This window comes from Urocitellus parryii, unplaced genomic scaffold, assembly GCF_045843805.1.
Source record: "Urocitellus parryii isolate mUroPar1 unplaced genomic scaffold, mUroPar1.hap1 Scaffold_125, whole genome shotgun sequence".
Lineage (NCBI taxonomy): Eukaryota > Metazoa > Chordata > Mammalia > Rodentia > Sciuridae > Urocitellus > Urocitellus parryii.
In genome coordinates this window covers 128,491-147,812 of record NW_027551931.1, presented here as the reverse complement: position 1 = coordinate 147,812, position 19,322 = coordinate 128,491, and the positions used below count along the sequence as shown (strand labels likewise).

Sequence of the window (19,322 nt, the reverse complement as noted above, 5' to 3'; positions counted from 1 at the left end):
GGTGTCAGACAGACAGTGGAAGGAAAGGAGGAGTAGAGGAGGCTCGAATGTGCTGTGGGGTGGACGGACCAGTCCCTGGGCAAACTCAGGTGCCTGTGGAATGGCAGGAGGTAGGTCAGTGGAGAAGTAGGTGGGACTGGGAGAGACGATGGGGAACAGTTCTTTCCTGTGTGAGCTGCAGAAAGGCATGGCAGGGCTAGTGAGAAAGAGGGAAGGGCAGATGGAGGCTGGATGCTGGTACATCAGAGCCCACACAACAGCCCAGGGCCAACTCCCTGATCCTAAGGCCCCCTCCACACTCTCTCCCCTCCCCAAGACCTCCCTTTTAAAAATTATTATTATTATTATTATTTTGGTACCCGAGATTGAACTCAGGGGCCCTTGACCACTGAGCCATGTCCCCAGCCCTATTTATATTTTATTTAGAGACAGGGTCTCACTGAGTTGCTTACACCTCACTTTTGCTGAGGCTGGTTTTAAACTCGCTATCCTCCTGCCTCAGCCTCCCAGGGATTACTGGTGTGCACCACCATGCCCGGCCTCCCCAGGACCCTTTTAAGGAAGGCTGCAAGTGCAGTCAACCAACATTTTATTGGATCTTTGGCTTTTCATTTAGTGGACAAGCCCACTCAAGCCAGCTGTGGGACAGGGAGCTGATCCAACCCACAGGACCAAGCAGCTGGCAATAGACAGCAGGTGGTCCCTGAGGCAGCAGGCAGCCAGATATACAGCACTGTCATGTCCTGGCAGGTGACCTCAAAGCCAGGCCCAGATGCTGTTGCACTTCAGGTGTGAGCACTCATGGAGACCAGTGGCTGGCCCCAGAGCTGGAGATTCAGCACAGAGGCAAGGGCCCCAAGAAGGGCAAGGGGTGTCCAGGCTTGGAGGGACTGGGTCCAGGCAGGTGGCTGGGAGCAGGAAGCAAGTCAGGGCTGCTGTTCAAGGAGCCAAGCCAGTCCTGCAGTTGAAGGGCAGGCAGGCAATGGCTGGCAACCGTGCTGACCTCGGGGTATTGGCCTGGAGCTCTTCACACTGTCTAGCTGAGGCCTATGGTCAAAGTTGGACCTATATTCCTAACAAGGCTGAGCCCTGGTGGGAGGTCTCAGAGGACAGGATAGGACAGAGGAGGACCAGAGGGGCATGAGCTCAAGGGTCTGGGGGGCTGCAGACCTAGAAGAGGTGAAATTTGAAAGAAAGGAAAGGAAGCAGACCGAGCTCTCCTAGGAAATTCTGCAGACAGGGAGAGGAGGGACCGTCTGGAAGTTTCCATTCCATAATCAGCTCAGCTGTGACCTGCATGGACCTTCCTGGCTCCCCTCTACTGTGTGTCCCGAGGACCTCCTGCCATTTCCTGCAACCCCTTTACCTGCTTCCACTGAGCAGCATTCCAAAGCTGGTAGCTCTGTTAGTGTGATGTCCAGGGTGACTTCCCTTCTGAGTCTCAGCTTCAAGAAGGAGGAAGCATTAGGGATCCCGCAGCCCGGCCCTGCCAGTAACATCAAGGCCAATCTTGCCCTGCTGCTCCAAGGCTGACTGCAGCTCAGCTGATCAGAAAGCTTGATTTAGGTTTTATCATCAAAGAGCTCATTACCCTCCTCCGTCCTTTTGTGCAAAATTATATTTAGTCCTGCCAAAGAGATTTCTGGGTTGCCATAATTCTCCATGCTATCAGAACAAGATAAGGAATTGAAAAGGGGTCACACAGAGGGCAGACATCAAAGGGGGCAAATGAAATAGTCTGAAGTCACCTCTACCCTCTGCATTCCTCCAGCTAAGGTCTTCCCGCCCAGCTCTGCCACTCTCTAGAATACATACCAATGATCCTGGGGTGCTAGAGATGTCTTAGAGAATCCCACCTCCCAGCCAGTCAACTTGGGCCTGGGCCTATGTCAACTTCTTAAAAATAAGGCCACATTGGAAATATGTTGTATGCAGAGGAGATGGAATTACACAAATTAAGGATGAAGAGTCTTAAAAAAGAGAGAGAGAGTTAGGCTGTTCTGGAACATATTTTAAGCTCATGGCATCTGCTGTTTGGTTTCTAAGAAGGAAGCAAGGTTGTTGGCTTTCTGGGAGAAATATTATTATTTTCCAGTGCTAGGGATGGAACCCAGGCCCTTACACATGCTAGGCATGTACTCTACCATGAGCTAACTCCCAGCCTGCACATCCCCAATTTTTTAAGGAGTTGGGGCCAAGAGGGTTCTGGGTTGCTGGGATAGGCTAGGGCTGCACAATTGGGTGAGGGCCACGGGAGAGCATTTTCCAGGAGGGCCAGGTATCATGGGAGGAATGTGTCCAGTTCTGCTCTGGCAGGTGATCCAGAAAGGAAATGAGGTGACTCCAGGGAGAGGAACATTAAAATATCAGAACATAGGGGATGGAGGACAAGGAATTCCATTTGCAGGGGCAGTGTGGGGACTCGTGCTGGGGGAGGGGTACTTGTGGCCTAATGGAATGTGTGCCCCGGAGTCTGCCCACTGCACTGCACAGCTCCAGAGCCCAGGGTCAGCGGAGGGAAAGCCCCAGGATGAGGTCTGGAAGGGGGGAGCAGGGACCTGAGGCCGCCAGGGACAGAAGAGCACTAGCAGAGAGGTGTCCTGTGAGCCCAGACTGGTCCCCACCACCCTGTCCCCAGTCATGGCAGACACAGGCTGCCTCCGTGTCCTTCTTAGCTCACTGTGCTGGGACGCCCCTGCCCACCAATCCAGGAGAAGGTGAACCCAGTCATCAGCTCTCCCAAGTTAGGCCCATGTGACAGGCAGGAAGACGTGGTTTGGAGGGATTTTTCCCCCATCCACAGTCTGGATCTAGAGGACTCCCCATCCCCCTCTGTGGGGAAGGAGGAGGGAAGAAAGTGTCAGGCCTGGTCGGCCACCACCACCCTCTTCCACCTCTCCCCCATGCCACCACCCCTCCACCTTCCCACTCTCCCTTCGTGGTCCCCACTGCCTGGCTGGCCTCTGCTCCCTGGGCCCACTGGTCTGAGTCTGAGGGTCGGTCAGATGGCACTGTCCTTCCCAGGAAGCTCAGGTGTCCCCATGGTATGCTTCTGCCCGTTTCTCTTCTCCTTCTAAATATGCCACTGTTCCCTTCTCCTTACTCTGCTCCAACCCTCCCATGTTCCCCTGATGACCCTGGGTCAAGGTGAATAGAGCCCACCTCAAGGATCCCAATGGGTCCCACCCTGTTTGGTCCAGCATCAGACATGGCCAGACCCTGCAGTGAAAGTCAACAGGTGAGGGGTGGCGTTCAGGTAGGACCCTCCCATAGCTTCAAATAGCTGACAGCTCATTGCAAAGAGGGTTTATTCTGCAAGGTCTACTGATGTGGCCATTTCTAAGGTGTGCTCCCTGCACTGATCCGAGTCCATCTGTAGCATGGAAACCTGGGTATGGCGTATGTTGACAACTTCAGGGGAATGGTAATAAGGCACGTGAGGTTTATTCGATCCCATTTTACTTGTAGATCAATAGGATTAGGGCACATACGTGCCTGGCAAGGGCACGCAGAAGATTGGATACAGAAGTGAGATGAGGACCCCCCCAGTCCTCTGATCCCCAGGCTGAGGGCACAGGGTCTTGTCCGTTGGCTCCTTGGGCCTGGCTCCAAATGCCCATGCCAGCCTCTTCCCCATCTTGACTTACTGCCTGTCCTTGATACATGGTCACTCTTGCTGTCTGCTGTGTCCCCAGGTGCTTAGAGGTTTCCTGGCACACAGCACTTACTCAGTATTGTTGGAATGTTGAGATGTCCTTGGGGAATCTCCGGAGTGAGAAGTCAGGGAGATGAGGTCACTGAGGAGTTGAGAATTTACTGGGCTCCATGGACAGACCTCCCATCCCTCATTACCAGGCACCTGTCCAAGGGGCTGCTGTGTGAAGGCCTCAGGGCACCCAGGGGAGGAAACCTGGGCAAGTAGTGGCCCTGAGGAGGTGGCCCTGGGAAGGTGGTGGGCAGGGCTCACAGGGAGCCCATGGAGCCTGGGAGGAAAACTTGGCCTCCATGAGGGAGGCAGAAGGCATCTGGGTCATAACCTAACACAGAGGTCTCAACCTGGAGTGTCTTTGCCCCGGTTCCTCCCCGCTAGTGACACACGGCAGTGTCAGGAGACACTGGGTTGTCACACAGGTGGGAACTGCTACTGGACTCTAGTAGACAGAAGCCAGGGTGCTGCTAAATGTCTCCAGTGCACAGGACAAACTCACAGTGAATAATTAACAAGCCTAAAAAACCATATTGCTGACACTGGGACCCTGTAGACACCACAGAGACCACGGAGGGCCAAATAATTCATCACGCAACAGCAGCAGTTTGAAAGTGAAATGGACATTAGTAATAAATGTGCTTGGATACGGTCAGCACCTGGTTCCCCCTGGGCAAACCGGGCTATGCCATCTCTGTCACAGAACCTGGGGGTGAGCCAGATGCTGACCTGGAGTGCAGCACCTAGGGGTGGTAGCAGAGGGGAACAGGTGAGGGACCCTGGCTGTCAGGCAGGGGGTCGGTGGGGAGAACATCACCAGGTCATCTGCGTCTCCTAAATGGAAAGCTTTCACTTCCTGATTCAGAGGAGACACAGAGCCAGGGAGAAGGGTCTTCACAGAGTTCCCCTGGTGTCACCACAGCATGGTTATGTCCCACAAGTTCTCTGTGTAACAGATAACACAGATGTCCCAGTAACATCCGTGTCGCTGAGAAAGTTTTCATTTTTTTCAGAAATGCAGGTGACCGATGTGCAGCTGGTGGTCACCTGTAAAAGCTAATCATCCCTCAGCCATGTCTCCTCTTAGGTTAGGGTTAGGCAGTGGGTTTTGTGTCCCTTGCATCTCTGATAGATTATATTCCCCTGGAAGGCCAAGTCAAGGAGAAGAACCCCACTCTCTGGTTCAGTGGAAAGGGTGGTGGTTGATGGGTAATGTCTGCTCTTAACCCTCTGAGCGGAAGCTGGAGAAGATGCTGAGACTCTGGTCTCTGTGCACACACTTAGGCGGGGTGTGCCGACGGCTGTGCTGGGCACAGGGATCAGGAAGACTCGCAGACTATCCCCTGGCCTCCAGGATCATGATATGAATAACACTCATGGCGATGAAGCCATTGGAGAACAGGGAACAGAACAGTGCTGTTCAAGTCCTTGCTGCCTGGAGAGCCTCTGTCCTGACAGAGGCAAGGGCTTGGGCTCAGAGGAGGAGGGCAAAGGCAGGAATGGCATCAGGGCCTTGCTGAACTCAAGGAGAACAGACGTCGAGCCCAGGAGCCCCACTGACGGACTGATGACTCTGCTGTGTTTTTCCAGGGAGAGAGATGGTGGGGCCCACACTGCCCGGATACCCGCCCCACATCCCCACCAGTGGACAGGGCAGCTATGCCTCTTCTGCCATCGCAGGCATGGTGGCAGGTAAGGGGAGGGGCCACATGGGGGAGGTGCAGGGACATTGCAAAGGAGGGGCAGGAGACAGACCGTATCCCATACATAGGCTTGCCAAAGGGCACTGAAGGGTGATGGACCCAAGGGGCACCTTGTGCACACCTGGAGAAGATGCCCCTGTGCCCTCCTGGCTCCTTCTCTAGCCCCCAGCTTGGCCGCCTCCTTCCCAAATAGCCCATGTCCCCACCATGATGGAAAGGGCGGGGCTCAGACAGACCCATGTTCAAGTCCAAGCTCCCTGACCTCTTCCATCACTTCGATGGATAATAATGGAGTGTGCTTCGGGGACCAAAGGCCCTAAGCCAAAACTGAGCCCGACCTCGGAGCACCCTTGTCACGGAGTGATTTAATTTGATGAATTGCAATCTCATCCCTTCATGAGATCCGAACATTGATGATGGTGATGGTGATGGGATTGAAATACAGCCTTCTCATCTCCCACTCACTCATTCTGCATGAGCAGGATCCTGGTTCCCAGGTTCTAGGTCTAAGGAGCCTGAGATGAGCTAGGGGTTTCCATCCTTGGTTGAACTGGCTTGGAATCTGCGTGCCAGGCATTTGGGGTTCTTTATCTGCCAGTTGTCATCCAGTGGTGACTTGTAGTGTCAAGGTCTGAACAAATGAGGACAATGGGGATTTCTTTGAGAAAGTCTCTGTCATCTAGGAGCCTATGAGGCAGACCCTGGGGTGAATGGGCTAGAACGGAGATACTTCCACTGCCCAGAGAGGTCCGGGGGACTTTAGCTCATGGAGGGGACTCTGAACTCAGGGCATGTGTGAACCCCATGCCAGCCCTGGGTCTGCTTCCCTGGCTCTGCACCCAGAGACTTGGCACGTCCACTTCCCTCTGCTGACCACCTGCTCTGGGCACCCTGTGCAAGGCAGGTGGGCTGGGCTCTCCTGGGCAGAGGAGGGGCAGGAGAAGGAGGAGGGAAGCAGACCCAGTGCTCCCTGGGAACCTGCTGAGCTGGCACTTGTTGCCGCCTGGTTACCGTGGCGATGTGCTTAATGCAGCGTTGAAAATACAGAATACTGACTCCTCTCTCCCTCCTGGCCCCGGACTCCCTCCCTCCCTCCCTTCCTCTTCTGGAGCGTGAAATGAGATTGGTCAAGATAAAAAAGGAAAAGATTCAGTTATTTTTTTAAGAGTGTGGATAATGGGGCCTCTAAATCAAAATCCCAGGCTCCAGTCTGCTCCCCCATCCCCCTGCCACCCCTCCACCTTCCCCTCCAAGGAGGAGGAAGACACAAGAGAACGAGGTTTTCCTCTTAATTATGAATCATTCCTTGAGGGCAGGCCCAGGGCAAGGGGTTCCTGGGGCCCAGAGTCTGACCCGGGAGGTAGCTGGACGGCTTGAGCCTCTCATCAAAGGCTCCAGGTCATTTCCAGTAAGGCCTCATCCAGAGCCAGGCTGTGGAGAAACACACACACACACACACACACACACACACACACACACACACACATGACCACCCTGACTACAAGTGGATTTCGAGAGGAAGGGACCTTGTCTTGCACATGAAGGGCAAATTAATTTTAAGAAAATGTGACACTATTTAAGTAAATCAGCTGGCTCCTAGATATGCCCTTGTGTGGATTAACTCTTAAAAGAATTTTATTTTTGTAGAAAAAAATACGCATCCATCTCTCTTACCACTGCTCTTGTGATCTCCCAGTCATAATTGAAGGGGGATTCCTTCAATTAATGTCAATAAACTCATCAGGCACCTTCTGCATGAATGTAAGGTCATAATAAGCACATGAAGTAAGGCATGTCAATGACATTCTTAATCCCTGTGGAGAGGAGGAAGTGGTCATTGACTGTGCACTTGTGTGTGCCCAGACATTCATATGTAGGACTTTGTTTCCCATGGAGTCTTCACCATAGACTGGGAGGCTGACGTTACCTCTGTTTTATAGACAAGAAGACTTAGAAAAGCAAACAGTGTGCTCTGGGTCTTCACAATACTCAGCAGCTGAGTTGCTCACAAATCTTCTGATTCAAATCTAGGGCTCCTTCCGCTTCGACACGCTGCCTCCAGCCACCCCAGAATCAAACGTAAGCTCTAGGAAGTAGCACAGGAGAAGGGTCAGGATGCAGATTCCTTGGTCCATTCACTTTCCATTGTGTCTTTTCTGTCTCTCCCTCTCTGTGTATCTCTGTCTTTTCCTGTCCTCTCCTCTCTCATTTATTTTTATTTTTTGGTTCCAGCCCCACTAACTCAAGGACCCTCACATCAGTTCTAGAGCAGAACCAACACCTCCAGATAGATGGTCCATCCAGCAAACTAGCCAACTTTCCATCCATCCATTCACCCACCTTCCTTCCTTTCATCCTGCCTACCTGTCTGTCCAGGCAACCTTGCATTTTTAAGCCCTCTCTTGATCCATATGTTTTTCTATCTGTCCATCCACGCTTTCTTTAATCCCTCTATTTCTCCATCTCCCCATCCAGCTATCCATCCTTCCACTTTTTATCCTAATTTCCATCCACATGTCTTTCCATCTATTTATCCATCCCCCATCTTCCATCTATCCATCTGTCCATGTTCTCTTGTATTCAGCCTTTTATCCACCCATTTATCTTTCCATCCATTTTTCCATCTGTCCACTCATTCATCTACCTATCCATCCCTCCATCTGTTCAACTGTCCACCTTTCCATCCGTCCATCTATTCTTCCACCAGTCTATCTGTCCATTTTTCCACATAGCCATTCTTTCATCTAGCCATCTTTCCATCTGTCCCTCACACCTGTCCTCCCATCCATGTTGTTGTCCATCCATCTGTCCTTTTCCACACCATCTTTACCTTCATCTGTCCACGCATCCATTCTCCCTGCCTCCGTCTTCCCACCTGTCATCTCCTCATCTTGGGTATTCTCATCATGCACACACCATCCGTCCCTGGGTCTCTCCATCTGTTCACCACTTTTCCACTTAACAGATATCATGGAGATTCTCTTGGAGGGGATGCTGGGGATGCAGGAGCCCACAGGACGTGTTCCTCTATTCATGGAGCTCACGACCTAATAATGGAGAGAAATGAGTGATGAACAAGTCAATGAATGAACGAGCATAATTCCAGATGGTTTTAAGTGTGCGGAAACCAGAACACGGGATGATGTAACAGAGCCACAGGGAGAGGAGATCACTGCTTTAGATGAGTGATCAGGGAAGGCCTCTCTGAGAAGGTGTTCAAAGTGGTCAGCCACGTGATAAACTGGGGCTGACCATCCCTGGCCCCAAAAGAACATCCTGTGCAGAGGCCGTACGGTAGGAAGGAACTGGTTTAGCCTGACAGCACACAGAGGGAAGGCCACCCAGATGCTGAGCAGCTGGGCGCACTCCAGGACAAGGAGGTGTCACAGCAGCAAGATCAGGTTTTAAAGGACAACTCAAACCTTCTGGGAAAACAGACTGTAGACATGAAGAGAGGATGCTCAGAGGCCAGTCAGGGTGGAGTTGCAGTAGTGCTCGCAAGAGATGCCGGTGGCTTGGATAGCAAAGGAGGAGAAAGGAGATGCCGGTGGTATGTTTTGGTGGTAGAGCCGACCCAAGCTGCTGGGGAACTGGCCATAGGCATGATACAGGGATCAGAAGACAGGAATCGGGGGTCCCTCCGAGTTTGGCCATGGCAAGCCCCATTGGTGATGGTGGGAAGCATATATGTGGGCAACGAGGGGAGGAAGATAGGAAGTGGGTGAAAGGTGGGACTCCAGAGTCCTGTGAGGCCATATTAGGATTGAGACACCGTGTGAAATGCCCAGTTTAACATGCCAGCAGGCACATGACACACGTCTGAGGTCAGAAAAGGATCCTCAGTACCCTCTGAATATCAGTCTGTACAACCCTCTTGTTTCGAACCAAGGAATTAGATGAATTCTCTTGAAAGAATAGGAATGGAAATTCACAGAAGGTTTCTCCAAAATACTGTAGAGTTCTACCAGAGAACGAGCCAGCAAAGAGAGTGGGGAGCAGAGACAAGCCAGAAGCAGACCAGGACTTGGGCCTCATGGAACCCAAAGGCACAGAGGGAGTGGTGAGCTGGAGGGGCAGGTGCCTGGAGACAGAAGTAGCCATTGGCTGTGGGACTTGCAGGCCTCCGCATCGGCATGATTAGAAGGGCATAAGCAGAGGCCATGGGGCAGAGAAACGGGCAGATGGCTAGAAAGGGCTCTGGGGTAGGAAGAAGTTGTGTTTTTTGTTTGTTTTTGGTACTGGGGATTTAGCCCAGGGGCTTTTTACCACTGAGCCACATCCCCAGTCCTTTTTATTTGAGACAGAGACTTGCTAAGTTGCTTAGGGCCTTGCTAAGTTGCTAAGGATAGGCTAGAACTTTTGATCCTCCTGCCTCAGCCTCCCAAATCACTGGGGTTATAGGTGCATGCTGCCACCCTGGCAAATTTTTTGCAGGTAGAAAATAGCAGAGCCATGATCATAGGCTATAGGGCATGATGAATGGGAAAGGAAGAGACCACTAAAGTAGAAAGAAGGGGACTGTGCAGGAGGACTGCACATGCCGAGGGAGGAGGACAGGACATTCGGTCTTCCCTGGTCCAGCAGGTGGACATATCTGGTGGTGGGAATAGGACACACCCAGAAGTGTTCCTCCCCGAGCCCCCACCTCCACCTGGGCTGCCCTGGGGCTGAGGCCCAGGTGCCCAGTGTGTTCAGTAACTGAGTCCCTGTGCAGGTGAGCGGATGCATGAATGAGTGGCACTGTGAGGGGCAAATATAAGGTTTCCGTCTCTTCCACGTCCTTTGGAGCCTGCAGCGCTCAGCTTTGAGAAGGGTGGGGTGAAAGCCAGGTTGGGGCCATGCTGTGAGGCCAGGGAGATGGAAGAGAGGGGCAGTCAACAGGGTAGTTCAAGGGCGGGTGCCCACCTCCGCTCCTCCTGCACTATGCCTACTTCTCTGCCAGGAAGCAGCCCCCACTGGCCCCAACCTAGCTCTAAGGCTGGTTGTATGACAGATTTGAGTGGAACTTTATTTAGCACCTGTTTCATGGGAGACTAATTAAAAAGCTAACAATTATTGAGTGCTTCTTATATTCCAAGCACAATTATGTATTATGTATTACCATGTTTAGCCCCATGAGTAGGGGGGCAATAATTTGCTCCATTGGACAAATGAGGGAAACGAGGCTCAGAGAGGCCAAGTGACTTCTCCAAGTTTATAGAGCCAGGAAGTAAGAGACAGGGATTTGACTTCAAACAGCCTGGGAAGAAGATGCGGAACCACAGAAAGCACTTAGCTCATAATCGCAGATGAGTTTCCAAAAGGCTGTGAGTCATTCACTGGATCTCAGGGTTGGCGGGAACCTATCTTTGTAAATGACATTGTCTCATAAGTGATAAAGAAACTTTCTGGAATTTAGGGTCAAGAGTTCTAAGGTCAAGTCCTGCCTTGCCATTTATCAGCAGTGTAATTTGAGGCAAATGACTTAATCCGGCTGTGCTTCAGTGTCCTGGTCTTTAAATTGGCTGTGTGGCCGAGTGCCCCATGGGATGATTGTGAAAGCAGAATTGTTGCTGCTATGTCAGAGATTTCTTAAGTAATTCCTCTGGGAAATAAGTCCTGTGGGGAAGCCATGATCTACTCACGGAAGGAGGTGATCTGGTCTACTCTGTGTAAATAAATTCATGCCCTGGGGTTTGCTTACAATGGTGACAAATTCTCAGAGTAAGTTCCAGAACACAGCATCCCCAAGAACTGGATGCCCTCCAGGCTCCTCCCTCTTCTCCGGCCTTCGCCTTCAGCCCTGGATGCTACAGAGGGATACACCCTCCCCAGACCTCCACCTGGGAGGATAGCCAGTTCTCAGATCTTCACGGCTGGCTCCTCTTCCGGCCCCCTGCCATGGACCCTCTAGAGCCCCTGTACAGAAGGTCCAGGCAGCAGTAGAAGCAGGGGTAGAAGCTGGGCCCTCGAGCCCAGTACAGTGTTCACCCTCCACTAGGCCCTGCAGCTGCGTGAGCTTCTGTGGGTCCACAGCCTCGTTTCTTTGTCTGTAAAATAGGGTTAGTGATAGATAGTGTCTGTCTCCTGGGGCTCCTTCAAGGGCTAGGGTGTTTCCGTGTGTTAGGGCAGCCCCTCTGGTGCCTGGAGAACAGGGCACAGCCCCAAATGACCCCAGACTGTGCAGTTCCCGGTGGGATGCTGGAGAGGCCTCTTGGCCCTGCCCCTCCCCCTGCCACTCACCCACTGCCAGCCCCACAGGCTCCTCTCCCCCAGCCCCAGCTCCACCTTGGAGCCACCATCCTCCTCACAGACCTCTCACCTGTGCCTCCACAGGAAGTGAATACTCGGGCAACACCTATGGCCACACCCCCTACTCCTCCTACAGTGAGGCCTGGCACTTCCCCAACACCAGCTTGCTGAGTAAGTCCAGCCTGGCAGGCCCCCTGCTGGGCAGGGCGGGTGGGAGGGACCAGGCCAGCAAGGAGACTGAGCACTGGGCGGCCTCAGGTTAGACAAGGCCTGGAGACCTGTGTCCCCTGGAACAGGACATAGCAGGAGGGCAGTCTTTGCCGGGAGAAGGCAGAAGCCAGGTAATTCTTGACTTTGATCTCCCTCCCACTCCCTAAGGCCCTAAATCATGGTTTTGCATAAGATTCAGAGCCCAGGACTTGAGGGGAGGAGAAGGACGGATTCAGGAGAGTCTAAGAGAGGCCTGCTGCTGCAGGGTCACCGTCTTGTCCCCCTGGCCACGCTGATCCGGCCACTGCAGGCCACGCTGCTGTGCTTCTTCCTGAGAGCTGATTTCAGAACACTGTCCTGACCCTCATCATCCACCTAAGTGGGTCCCAGATAATCCTGACTCTGTACCAAAGCCCTTAGCAGGGAGCCTTGTTCCTCCAGGTTTGGCCTATTTGGTTTGAGAACTGGACAGCATGCAGAATTGAGGTCCAGAGAGAGATAATGGCTTCAGCAGGCTTCAGGGCCACTGTCCACCCTTGTCTAGCCATGGGACCTGGGCTAGGGAGAAAGCAAGCCCACAGTGGGGAACTGGAGGGCTCCCACTAGGGCTTCCCTGAGTGGTGGCCTTGAGGGTATCAGAGCAGACCTGAACTGGAGAGGAGCCCTGGCAGACCTCCTGGGAACCTCTGCTGCTGTAACCTCTGAGCATTCTGCCCTAGGCTCTGCAGATGTCTACAATTCCAAGCCACCTCTTGGTTCACCTCAGCCAGGAAGGACAAGGGCAAGGAGACATGCAGGGGGTCAGGGGTCAGGACAACCTCCTGCTGAGCCTCCCCAAGCTGCTGTCCAGCAGGGGCTTGGAGCCTGCTGCAGGCCTGGAACCCAGGCCTCCTTGGCCCGGTGGGAATCTCAGTCTGGGCATCAGATTCTGCGACCTGCTGTTGTCGGGCAAGTCTGGTGCTTGGTTCTTGTGCTCCCATGGGTCACGGCTCTCTCTTGCCCTCTCCCTGCCCCCAGGTGTTGAAGGTCAAGAGAAGGGAGGGGGCAAGACAGGCTCTCATTCTGGCCAGCAACTCCGAGGTGAGGTTGGAGAAGGAGGAGACAGGGCTGGAGAGGAGTTAATCTTTGATGATCAGGTAGGTCGGGGTGAATGATTAACTGCTGCTGTCTTAAAGGTCAGCAGAGGCCGGGAGGCCGAGCCGCCAACTCCCCTCTGACCAGCAGTGTTGTTGTTTATTTCGATGGTCCAGGTTCCCCCTATTATTACAGTTCCACCTCGAGGCCGAGCGTGCTGCCCACTTCTGCCACAGCCTTTGACCATCTGTAATTGCCATGGGGACAGTGGGAGCGACCAGGCAGCAGGAGGACTCGGCCTCCACCACTGCTGGCTCTTCCTGCTCTGTCTCCCGGGCACGGGCTGAGGGCTGCTAGTCTGTCACCCCACTGCGTGGCCAGCTGACCCCCACTCCACCTGCTGCTATGCAAGTTCCAGCCTCTCCTCCGGTGGCTCCTCTCTTTGGCAGCCACCATCAGCCATCCAGAAGCAGCTGAAGACACGCATTCCCCAGGGCCTAGGCCCTGGGAGGGAAGGTGCGGCCCTGCCCAGGGCAGAACAAGGCCGAATGGTGGGAAAAGCCAACCGGAGGACACTTCCCCTTCCAACTGCTCTTGCCAAGTCACCTGAGCTACTGCAGCCTTCCTACCGCAGCCAGAAGACACCCGAGGCAGCCCCCGAGGCCCAACTGTAAATACTGTATATGAAGCTCTGGTGGGTCCTGCTTCCCTCTTTCCACCCCAGACTTGGCCTCTGAATTGTCTCCCGGCACCTTGGGCTTCTCTCCTTGATGCTTCTTTCTTTTTTAAAGAAACCCACCATTGCCACATGACTCAATAAACCATTACTCTTCGTCTCAGGCTTTGGGGTTGGCTCCGGGGTGGGGTTGTGCTTCCTCCAAGAACCTCAGCACGTGCTCTGGGGCGGGGGTTGGAAGGGGCCATCAGATGCCCCATGGCCCTGACTTAGCATCTCCCTGTGCTCTTTTTTTTTCCTCCTAGAAGACAGAATTTATTTAGGAAGATAGGAAAATTCACAGAAAATTACTTACGGTGAAGATCGATATTATATTTGACCTTATAAAAACACTTTTACCCTCGAGCTAAAATATGACGATTCACTGTTCTGCTAGATGTCCACGGCTGGGGAAATCGGTTTTCCCAAGCTTTGAGTTCTTCCACTCCGAGTAAATACGAGGCCAAAACAAGCTCCTGCGTGGGGCAGGGCCATCCTGCGCTTCCCACAGACCTTTGCTGTTGGTATCCAGAGGAAGCCTGAGGGTCTGTGGGGCAAATGAGGAAGGACCTGGGGACAGCTACAGAGTGGGAGCCATGACCAGCTCTCATGGGCTCTGTGGTGCTGGGGGAGGAGGGGAAGACTGGGCTCCCTGTGCCAGGCCAGGGCGTCATGCACACGCAGCTGGGACTGCATGTGAGGGCCCCAGGCCTGGGGCAGAGTGAAGTTCCCCTTGTGGAAAGTGTGGATTCAGTCAAGCCCTCTTCCCCTGTGTCCAACATTTCACCCAATACCACAGGCCCCCTGTCGGGTGCCAGAGCCTTTTGCACCCAAGGGAGGTTATAGGACTCTCATGGAGGGTCTGGTTTCTTTGGGTTCCGGTCTAAAGATTTGGCTGGGCAGAGGTAAGGGACAGGGTAGCGGGGTCAGGAGTGGGTAAGGGAGGCTGCAGGGCCCGAGGACAACCCCCTCTGGGAAACTTGGGAGAAAGGAGGGAGATCCAAGGAAGGGCTGTCCTAAAAGCCCTCTGGGGGCTGTCTGGGATCTGCATGGCTCTCTTGTCAGTGTGGGACCCAGCTGGAACGCGGGGCCAGGCTGCAGCCAGGGTGCTTGGGTTAATGTCGATGCCTGGGCAGAAGGGAGCTGGGCTGGAGAGGATGGGAGGGGGACTCCTCGCCCCACCCAGGGGTTCCGCAGCAGGGAGGACAGAGGTGGGGGCAGCGCTGTCACCTCCCCGGGGACCCTCAAGTAGAGGCCAGGGATGCCATGAGAATAGGCCATGAGAAGGGGACCCCTCCCTTGAAGAACACCTGTCCACAGGTCTTTAGAGGCAATCTGAAAGGAGGCTGGGTTCTCAGCAGCAGGCGGAGAGTGGCCGGAGGCCCTGGAAGCCCATGATATCTGAGCTCTTCATGACCCTGAACCACTGGGTGCCCGAGGGCCCTAAGACAGCCCCCAACCCAAGTCACTCTGAGATGTGTCATGTCCCCAGGAGCCTACCCATCGATCCTTGGGCACCAGCCCTGGAGACCTACCGTGTGTCCCTGCAGACCCTCTTCAGGTCCCAGAGTGGAGGGCCTGGAGCAGTTCTTCTGCAGCAGTGACCTTTCTCTGAATTGAGCTGGTTACACCAGGAGGCCTGGCTCAGAGCGGGTGTTTGTGGCTGTGCTGTGTGACCCAAGGGCACAGGTCCTGGCCAGGGTCTACCCAGATATTCCACCCCAGTCAAACCACGGGCCCCTTCAGAAAATATAGTCATGTGAGAGGCGACCTGAGATACCTTGGCACTGGGAGTGGCATGGGGAGAAGTCTGGTGGCACATGAGAAAGGACTTGGGAAGGGGGCCAGGGGGATGTAGGAGGCTGCTGGGCTGGAAGGCCACACTCACCCTGCACATTCAGGAGCCTGGTTCACTATAGTCAGGGGCCCTGGTTTCCATGGGGCATGTGAGAGGGCATTGGCAGGAGAGCTGGGAAGAGCTTGGGCCTGAGACCTTCCCAAGGCATCTTGTCCCCCATCCCAGGCGCCTAGAACAGTCCCTTCCAGTGCCCACTTTCCCAGGCTGCCCCCCCTGGTCTGGCATTCCTCCCTCCTCCCCTCTGGGCCTCCCTGCCTCCTAGCCTGGACAGGTGAGCCCAGGAGCTGGCACAAAGTCCATATGAAGGGCAGGCTTGCTGGAGGACAGAGCTGCTGTAGCCCTTTGACCCCTGCCTGAAGCCCTTGGGTTGGGCAGAAGGGACACTCTGGGAGTCCCCACTTCCAAGGCCAGCCTCCAGGCAAGACCTAAGGCTTTCCCATCCCACTTTCCCTCAGTCTTCCAAAATCCTTGCCATGGGTTGTTCCCACCCTGTGCCAGGCAAGAGCAGTGACAGCCACAGACCACACGCCCTGAGGGAGGACACAAGACCAGAGGTCCAGGCCCTTGCTAAGGTGTTCAAGGCAGGTCCTTGGGGGCTGGGTGCAGGAAGGGCCATGGGGACCTCCTGTCCACCATTGGTGGGTTCGTGTCTCAGCATCGTTGTGAGTCAGGGGCAGGGGCAGCATTGGTCACTGTGGCTCCCTCCTGGGTCCCTCCTTCCTTACTGCTGAGCAGGCCCACCCTCTCCCAGCCTCAGTAGTGACAGTAGACCTCCCTGGAGGCCTCCGTTCTTCCTGCACATGAAGCTCAGTCACATGTGCTAGTGTCTTTGATTCTGATCACTGGCCTCATTTTTTTTGCTCTTGGGGAGACAGAGGTGACTTTGTCCCGGTCAGCCAGTCAGCAGAGGAGCTAAGACCATAGCCCAACCCCTGCCAAGGGCCTGATCTGCATCCTGTTTGAGGTCTCAGGGACCTGGATGTGAACAGGCCCCCATCTCTAGGGCCTGAAAGCACTCCCACCTGTGGGGGGCTGATGGCCCCCTGGAAAGCATTCTGACATCAGAGAAGGGGTTCCAGAGAGACGTCCCCTTGTCCCACAGACCGCCTGCTCTGGCTCTCGACTTCAGTCCGAGCTCCTCTCCCATCCCTCTATTGCTGAGTTGGAAGCCATTACTGCTTCCCTCCCGTGTGACAGAACTTTATGACTCCAGGCCTCCCATGCCTGAAGGAGGAATCAAATGTTTGGGAAGAGCGTGGAGGTTGGGGAATGGCAGGAAACCTTCCTCTCCCCTTTCCCTTTCTTTGGCCTCCTGTCTTTTCCGTGCTGTCTTCTCTTCCTTTGCCCCTTCAGGGTCAGAACTTTGTGGACAGCAGACCCCTGTGTCCAGGGTTCCCGCCTCGCGCATGTGCGCACACACCACATCATCAGCCTCGCTCCCGTGCCTCGCTGTTCACTCCAGCTCTGCCGGGTGCAGGGCCTCCCTGGGGAGGCCCAGGAGGCAGCTGGGCAGGTCTCCCCTCCCTTCAGGGCAGCCTTTCCCCTGGACAGCCCCCTGCCCCACTAGAGAGCAGCCCAGGCTGCGGGAGGCTGCCCTGAGGTCTGGGTGAGGGTGCAGCGCGGGAGGGTGGCAGCGGGCCAGGCTGGGGGCGAAGCGCAGCCTGCAGCTCTCCCAGGGAAATGTGATTTCCCCTGAGTGAAGCGGACTGTGCAGTGTGGAAATTGGCTCTTTTCTGAGCGAGTGGCGGCTGTTGCTGCAGAGTCGGGCGGCTGAGGCCCGCGGGAGGCCTCGCTGGCCCCTGGAGTGAGCCGGGAGCAGCCATGTGCTGAGAACTCATTAGGGATAAATCAAACTAGTAACAGCATGAAGCCAGCACCGCCCCCTCCTCACGCCTCCTTCCCCCCCAGGCCCCCACTTAAATCAAACTAGTAACAGCATGAAGCCAGCACCGCCCCCTCCTCACGCCTCCTTCCCCCCCAGGCCCCCACTTCCCCTCCTCCCCCGGTGGTCGTCTCCCACCCGAGTCCCTCCTCCTGCCTTCTCCCCAGCCAGGGTGCCCTCCCCACCCCCACCCAGAGAATCCTCCCCTCCAACCAGGGCACCCTCCCCTCAACCAAGGCATCCTCCCTGCCCCCACCCAGAGAACCCTCCCCCAACCAGGGCACCCACCCCTCCAGCCAAGGCACCCTTCCCGCCCCCACCCAGAGAACCCCTCCCCCACAGCCAGGGCACCCACCTCTAACCAGGGCACCCACCCCTCCAGCCAGGGCACCCTCCCCCCACTTTCAGGAGTCAGAGCTCACACAGGTGTGCACACCCACCTGTGCATACACACTGACACCCACCTGCTGCCCAAACTCCAGGAATAGTCCTTGAATTTACAGACCCAGCCTTCTCTCTCTGTCTGTGGTGTCACTTGCTCCTGGGGGAGGCGAGGCGCTGGTGACAAACCCAACTACCCAACTGTCAGTGCCAGGTCCTGCCAGAAGCATAGGCCACTGGGCTGTCTTCCCACACCAGGGCATCTTCATCTCCACCCGCCTTTTCACCCCTGCACAGCTCCGTGGGGACCTATGTCCCCTGGGGGCTGAGAACATCCCAAAGGCTCACACAGCAGGAAAGAAAATCTGCATGAAGTGGACGAGCTTGGTCAAAATGGAAGCTCATTTCCCACAGAAGGAGAAAGGCGGAGAGAGAGGAAGGGGACAGTGTCTGCCTGTCATCCCAGGGACTGGACCGTGGGTGGCCCTGGAGCCTGTGGGTTATGTCACCATGATAAGGCCCCGTCATCCCTTCGTCTCCCCAGGGCCTTTAGTCACAGCAAGTGCTGTGACTGAAGGAGCCCGGGCCTGGAGTGCAGGGTGTGACCACCTTCTGTCCCTCCTGCTGGTGACCCAGGAGGGTCCTTCTCAGTTTCCTCAGCTATAAAATGCATGGCTTGTCCCAAAATGACATCCCTTTAATGGGGTCAGTGAAAAGCCCTGAGGGTCTCCTCTGACCACTCCAGGTATGAAACCCTCTTTCTCCCCAATTCCCCAGGTAATTTTCCATCAGGCAAACTCCACAGTTCCATATTTGGAATCCAGTTTCTGTTTGGCGTGTGGCCAGAAGCCACCTCACCCACTCAGATGGACACTGGGCTCTGACTCAGGTTGGAAATCCGTGGCCAGGCTTCTCAGAGATTCCAGAGAGGGGCAGAGCCGGGGGCTGAGGACTGAGCTGCATCCTCACGTGAGCTGGCAGACGCATGCCTTCACATGGCTTCCTTGGGCCACCGACCCTGGCCAGGCCACCTATTTCCGGTGGGCCCCTGGGGGAAAACAAGATGAAGGCCTCAGGACCCCCCACCCCAAAAAGAACACCTCAGCACTTAGGACCCAGACCTGTCCAGAGCCATGGGCAGTGTGGGAAAGTGAGGGCCAGACCTCTAGGCCTCTGAGCACATGCACACTCCGCACGCCCTGCCAGGCCTTGCCCTGGCATCCCCACCTCTGCCACAGCGGCCGTGAGTGAGGAGCACGGCCGCAGGTAGGCCTCAGGCCTGACCGTCCCACCTCTTCCTAGAAAGGGCTGCCACCCTGTCCTGTGTGTTTGTGTCCCAAGGAAGACCCCAAAATGTCAGTGCCCTCCCAGACACCTCCTGGCCCATCCCACGTACACCTTCCAGCCTTGGCCGGTGGCTCGCTGGGCAGGAAGCCGGGCACCGTGGCCTGCACCTTGGGGAGCTGCTTCCTTCTCCTACTCCTGGGTAGGGAAGGGGCAGGGGTGCTCAGAGCCCAAACACACACCTAAGGTGCCCCTGGCTGCATGTGGGGCTGGTGCCC

At 55.1% G+C, this 19,322-nt stretch overlaps 1 pseudogene; it reads left to right on the top strand.

Moving 5' to 3' along the window:
• Positions 1-13,177, top strand: part of LOC144251616 (paired box protein Pax-8-like) — a 28,729-nt pseudogene extending 15,552 nt beyond the window's left edge.
• Positions 13,178-19,322: the final 6,145 nt, after the last annotated feature.